The following is a 6,765-nucleotide window of genomic DNA, read 5'->3' on the forward strand; positions in this document are numbered from 1 at the left end:
TGCTATTCCGTCACACTAAAGTATGCTGGGAAAGGGAAGGCGCCCGTCCGACCGGCAAGCCCCAGATAGCAATTACAGGAACCTCCGCCCAAGCAGAACAGGGTGGAGGGGTCAGTTGACTTAACCGAAGAGCCCCTTCTGGATGTGCAGATCGATCAGTCCAGGCCAGAACGAACTATCAGAGTAGGAATAAGACTGACCAGGGAAGAGCGGCAAGAGCTAGCTGACTTCTTGTCTCACAATGCCGATGTATTTGCATGGAGTCACCTAGACATGCCTGGAATTAATCCCTCCGTATCCTGTCATTCTTTGAATGTCAATCCCAATTTCAAACCAGTAAAACAGAAGCAACGAAGATTTGCTCCAGAACGCAACCAAATCATAGCCGAGGAAGTTGATAGGCTGCTTGATGCGGGATTTATCAGAGAAGTACACTACCCTGATTGGTTGTCCAACGTCGTTATCGTGCAGAAGAAGAATGGGAAATGGCGAGTATGCATTGATTTCACCAATTTGAACAAAGCCTGTCCGAAGGATAGCTTCCCGCTGCCAAAGATTGATCAAATGGTGGATGCTACCACCGGGTATGAACGATTAACCTTTCTGGACGCTTATTCAGGTTATAATCAGATCCCTATGGACCCGGCAGATAAAGAAAAAACTTCTTTTGTAACTGAGCGAGGGACATACTGCTACAAAGTTATGTCTTTCGGACTAAAGAACGCGGGAGCAACTTATCAAAGACTTGTTAGCAAAATTTTCAAGGATCAAATAGGAAAGATTGTGGAAGCCTATATTGATGATATGGTGGTAAAGAGTAAGAAGAAGAATGATCATCTGAAACATCTGCAAGATATATTTGATGTGCTGAGGCGATATGGGATGAGGCTCAATCCAACCAAGTGCTCGTTCGGTGTGAGTTCCGGTCAGTTTTTGGGACACGTGGTCAACCGCAGAGGCATCGAAGTTAGCCCCGCTCAAGCAGAGGCTTTGATTAAGAATGCCGAACCAAAGACGATCAGAGAGGTGCAAGCCCTCACAGGACGAATAGCTGCATTAAGTCGATTCATTTCAAAATTGTCAGACCGCTGCAAGCCGTTCTTTGACACGATTCGGAGTCATGAAAGACAGGTCTGGGGAGATGAGCAATGACAAGCATTGACCCATCTGAAGGAATATATGCAGAACCCACCAGTCCTGTCAGCCCCGGATCCAAAAGAAAAGTTATTTTTGTATCTTGGAGTATCTAGTGTTGCGACAAGTGCCGTTCTGATTCGTTGTAAGGAAGGCGTGCAACACCCGGTATTTTATGTCAGTAAAACAATGACCGAGGCAGAACGAAAATACTCGAAGGCCGAACGGGTGATACTTGCACTGGTAAACGCAAAAAGAAAGTTGAGGCATTATTTCGAATCCCACCCTATAGCTGTTCTAACAACTTTTCCAATCAGAGTGCTTATGCACAAGCCAGAACTCTCGGGCAGAATGACAAAGTGGGCCATAGAATTAAGTTCATTTGACGTAACATATGAGCTGAGAACAGCTGTCAAAGGACAAGCGGTAGCCGATTTCCTGCTAGAATGTGACTCTGAAGATACGGAAGAAGACCTCAGGTGCGGCTCTTGGAAACTTTATGTGGATGGCTCCTCTAACCAGATGGGGGCTGGAATTGGGGTTAAACTGCAAACCCCAGAGGGTACTTCTTTGAGTCAAGCACTCAGACTTGAGTTCCGAGCCACCAATAATGAAGCAGAATACGAGGCGTTGCTGAATGGGTTAAAGTTGGCCAGAGAGCTACAGGTCAGAAGTTTGACTGTTTATAGTGACTCACAGTTGATTGTTCGGCAGGTAAATGGTGAGTACGCGACCAAGGATGACATGATGGAGGCATATCGTTCTGCCGTTCTGCATAAAGCCAAGGACTTTGCAAAGATTGAATTCATACAGTTACCGAGGGAACAGAACGCAGATGCGGACCGGTTAGCATGTAGTGCTTCGAGTTCCGGTGAAACATTGGCGAGGGTGATTCCAGTAGGAATATTGACCCAGCCATCTATTTTCGAAGAACCTTTGGACTCTGACCCTTGGCAAGTCAACGTCATACCGTATGAACCGAGTTGGATTGACCCCATCATTACTTATATTCGAGATGGCGTTTTGCCTATGCAAAGGGATGAAGCTAGGAAACTAAAAAAGAATGCCGCAAAATACGCCATCGTGCATAACCAACTGTACAGAAGATCCTACTCTGGCCCATACTTGAAGTGTGTCACCCCCGCAGAGTCGCAGCAGGTATTGCGAACTATTCATGAAGGTGTGTGTGGCAATCATTCTGGGGGAAGATCGTTAGCGCATAAAGCAATGACACAAGGGTATTTCTGGCCGAACATGTCAAGAGATGCGGAGGAGTTCTCTCGAAGGTGCCATAAATGCCAACGATATGGACTATTGATCCACCAACCACCTGAGGAATTGCACGTAATGGCCTCGCCATGGCCTTTCGCGCAATGGGGGATGGATGTGGTCGGTCCTCTGCCAACGGCAAGAGCTCAGAACAAGTATGTGTTACTGGCCACGGATTACTTCACTAAGTGGGTGGAAGCAGAACCATATCCTAGCGTGACTCAAACTCATGTGAGACGATTTATTTGGAACAATATTATCTGCCGTTTCGGCGTTCCAAGATCAATAGTCATGGATAATGGCACGAACCTCGACAGCAAGCAAGTAAGAGAGCTGCTGGAGGAGTATGGAATTAACCAGAAGTTGGCTACAGTAAGTCATCCTCAGGCCAATGGGCAAGCAGAAATTACAAACAGAACCATTTTCGCCTGCATTAAGAAGAAGCTGGAGGACCATAAAGGGAAGTGGTTGGATGAGCTCCCGAACGTCCTATGGGCTTACAGAACCACCCCAAGGCGGCCGACTGGGGAGAGCCCGTTTGCAATGGCATATGGTACCGAGGCGGTTATACCGGTTGAGCACTTGGTCCCAACTATCAGAAGCTTAGCATGGAGTCGAGATCAGAACGACAAGATGTTAAGATTGAACCTCGATGTGATAGACGAAAGGAGGGACGCTGCAGCAATAAGGTTAGTATCATACCAGCAAGTATTGGCGAATAGTCACAACAAAAGAGTGAAACACAGAGATTTTGCCCCTGGCGATCTGGTTCTGAAAAGAAAGGTGGGGATAGTCAAAAAAATGATGCCACCCTGGGAAGGCCCATACAGAATTGCAGAAGTCATAGGCAAGGGAGCATATACGTTAGAAACCATGGCGGGAAGGTTGGTCAGCAAGCCCTGGAATGCCACATCTCTGAAGAGGTACTACCAATAAAAGCTAAGTTTCGGCTTTATTGGGTGTTGTTTGTTGTCAATCAAGTACGTATGAATGTGCAAATTCCCAAAATTTATAAAAATAACTTTCCTCTTCAATGGGTTGCTAAAAATAAAAAAAAAAATGAAAAGCCAAGTGGCAAGTGGCATTCTAGCCGAGCGCCAGGCACTTAAGCAAGATAAGTGGCAGCTGGCACCATAAGCCGAACGCCAGACACTTGCTAAAAAAATGAAAAAAGCCAAGTGGCAAGTGGCATTCTAACCGAGTGCCAGGCACTTAAGCAAGATAAGTGGCACCTGGCACCATAAGCCGAACGCCAAGCACTTGCTAAAAAATGAAAAGCCAAGTGGCAAGTGGCATTCTAGCCGAGCGCCAGGCACTTAAGCAAGATAAGTGGCAGCTGGCACCATAAGCCGAACGCCAGACACTTGCTAAAAAATGAAAAGCCAAGTGGCAAGTAGCATTCTAGCCGAGCGCCAGGCACTTAAGCAAGATAAGTGGCAGCTGGCACCATAAGCCGAACGCCAGACACTTGCTAAAAAAATGAAAAAAGCCAAGTGGCAAGTGGCATTCTAGCAGAGCGCCAGACACTTAAGCAAGATAAGTGGCAGCTGGCACCATAAGCCGAACGCCAGGCATTTGCTCAAAAATGAAAAGCCAAGTGGTATTCTAGCCGAGCGCCAGGCACTTAAGCAAGATAAGTGGCAGCTGGCACCATAAGCCGAACGCCAGACACTTGCTAAAAAATGAAAAGCCAAGTGGCAAGTGGCAAGTGGCATTCTAGCCGAGCGCCAGGCACTTAAGCAAGATAAATGGCAGCTGGCACCATAAGCCGAACGCCAGACACTTGTTAAAAAAATGAAAAAAGCCAAGTGGCAAGTGGCATTCTAGCCGAGTGCCAGGCACTTGAGCAAGATAAGTGGCAGCTGGCACCGCAAGCCGAACGCCAAGCACTTGCCATAAACAAGCACACGACAAAGTTAATATAAAAGAAAAGAGAGAAAAGGTATATATATATTGAAAATGGGTTTGAACAGAGCGCAACACAAAGGAAAAAGAGAAAAAGAGTTCTGTCATCTCATTCATAATAAGCATTGGATTTACAAAAAATGAAATATTCAAGTCACATTGTTACAAAAAATATGGAATCGAAGAGTCCGGAGGAGTCCTAGCTAGCTGCCTCAGTACCGACAGCCTCCTGGTTGTGCCGACCCGCCTCTTCGGTCCCATCAGCCATCTCACCCTCACGAGGTGGGGAATCAAGATGAATAACAGAGTCATTCTACTGGGGGCCAACGTCAGCAGTGGCTATGGGAGGTACCACAGTTGACGATTGAGGAGCGGTTAGAGGCAGAGCGGTAGGAGGAGCTGTAGTGATCCTAGAGGAAGCAATGTCCTGGCACTCATCAAATATGTGCTCCGCTTCGGTGGGTTCTGGGTCAACATAGACCCCCAGAGGGTCAATCCCTAAATCCTTATCGACCTCATCTGGAGTTGAGCTGGTCTGTCCCTCATCCGGAACTCTGTTGGAGAAACCTTCTCGGAATCCTTGAGCATATCTAAGAGCGCCGACCCTTGAGAACCGAGCATGAAGAGCCAGCATCCCACCGTTCACTCTGCTGATGGTATCAATCAGAGCAGTACGCTCGTCCAGAGCTCTCTTCTCAAAAGCCATCCGAGCAGACTGTTCATCAGCCAGAAGGCGCTGGAGCTCTGCCTTTTCGTCTCTGATTGAATCACGCTCAGTCTGCCAGACGCTCTTTTCAAGCTGGAGGGCATCCTTCTCATCCTGAAGAGAGTCGTTCTCCTTCTTCAAGACATCTCTTTCTTGTTCAGTTTTTTCAAGCCAAGCCAATACATCGGTATTCTTGCTGGCGAGAAGGTCGTTTTCCTTATTGGCCACCTCCAGGCTATCAGAAAACTTACGAGCCCTGGCGTTCCCCATTTCAACCTGCTTCTGCATAGCCATTATTCCGAACAAAGTTTGCATAGATATACATTAATAATGGTTAAACCGATAGTCTGGTCGGACGAAGGCAAGACCAAATAATATGAGAGGATTCATGAGTTGGAAAATAAAAGTCACCTCCATGGCAGATTGGGGAAAGCGGCTGAACACATCCTTCTGGGATAGACCTTTCGCCGCCTCAAGGTTTTTCGGAGTCCACATGCTCCTATAATACGCCATGGCGGTCTGGCCATCCTTTAGCATGGTCTCGTTCGGCTTCACGAACGTCCCATCCGTTAGGGTGTATCGAGGAGCCCATGGTGGTAAAGTGGGAAGAGAAGGGGAGCCTAAAGCAGAAGCAGAGGCACCAGCTGCAACAGGCCCGGAGGGGGCAGGAGCTCTGACCGGGCGATGCAAGAGAGCACCCGGCCCAGAGACCCGGGTCCTTCTTATGAGAGGTTCCTCCTCAGGGTCGACTCCACTGTCAGGATGAGGCCTTTTGCCTCGTTCTTTGTCCCGAGCGCCCCCAGCGGCAGCAGGGGCTGTAGTGATTTGTGGAGACGCGCTCGGGTTGGTAGCAGGGGTGTTGACAACAGAGTCAATAGCCACCATGCTCGGGATGGTGTCAGAGATGGTGGCTGAGGAAGAGGCTGATGCAAGAGAGGAGGTTGCCCCAGCAGCAGAAGTGGCTGGGGGAGTATTTTTCTTCCTGCCAAAGGAGGGAATCTGAAGCCTGCTCATGGTATAGCCGAGGGATGAGAGCGCTAGGAGGTTGTCTGAAGTGAGGAGGTCTGAGTAGGAAGGAATATCGTTCCGAACGTATTTCTTTAAGTAATTACTCATATCCCTGCAAACACTGTAGCTCAAGTCATCACAAGGTATTCCTAAGGAGCGGCATAAGAAAGTACAAAAGCGAGGAACACATGTTTCGCAGGGGCAATCGTTTTTGTGAGATTTGAATTTCTTATATGAGGAAACAGAACAGACGCCAAAGGCGCTCGGGATTGGGTAATCCTCTGCAGCCGGCGAAGACCAAGCCCCACTAATGCCCACGATGTTATCCCTCCAACCCTTTTCAGATTTGATTGTGTCCGTACATATGGACATCTTCTCGATCAGGTAGAGGTGGTAGAAGGGCTCATTAGTTCGGATCTTACTGACCTTATAACACAGAAGAAGATCTATGAGGTCAAGGTCCAGACTTCTGTCACGAATCAACAGTAGCATAACGGATATAATTATAAAGAAATTGGGGTTTACCTGCAGGGGGGATATCCCCAGTCTATTGAAGACATAATTAAAGAAGGGGTGCAGAGGGAACCTAACGACATTCAGTTGAAGGTTTGAAAATAAAACTTCACCGGGAAGGAGGCCGGCACCGGTCATAATATTAACATCCTTAGGGCAAACCCTAACTTGGATGTTGTCAGGAAGTCTAAGTCTCATACGAAGAACATCTAGATCTACAACCATGGTGG

This window comes from Cornus florida, unplaced genomic scaffold (assembly GCF_030987335.1).
Source record: "Cornus florida cultivar Cherokee Brave unplaced genomic scaffold, ASM3098733v1 CherokeeBrave_3.0.0_Hap2_Chr08, whole genome shotgun sequence".
In the NCBI taxonomy this organism is placed as follows: domain Eukaryota; kingdom Viridiplantae; phylum Streptophyta; class Magnoliopsida; order Cornales; family Cornaceae; genus Cornus; species Cornus florida.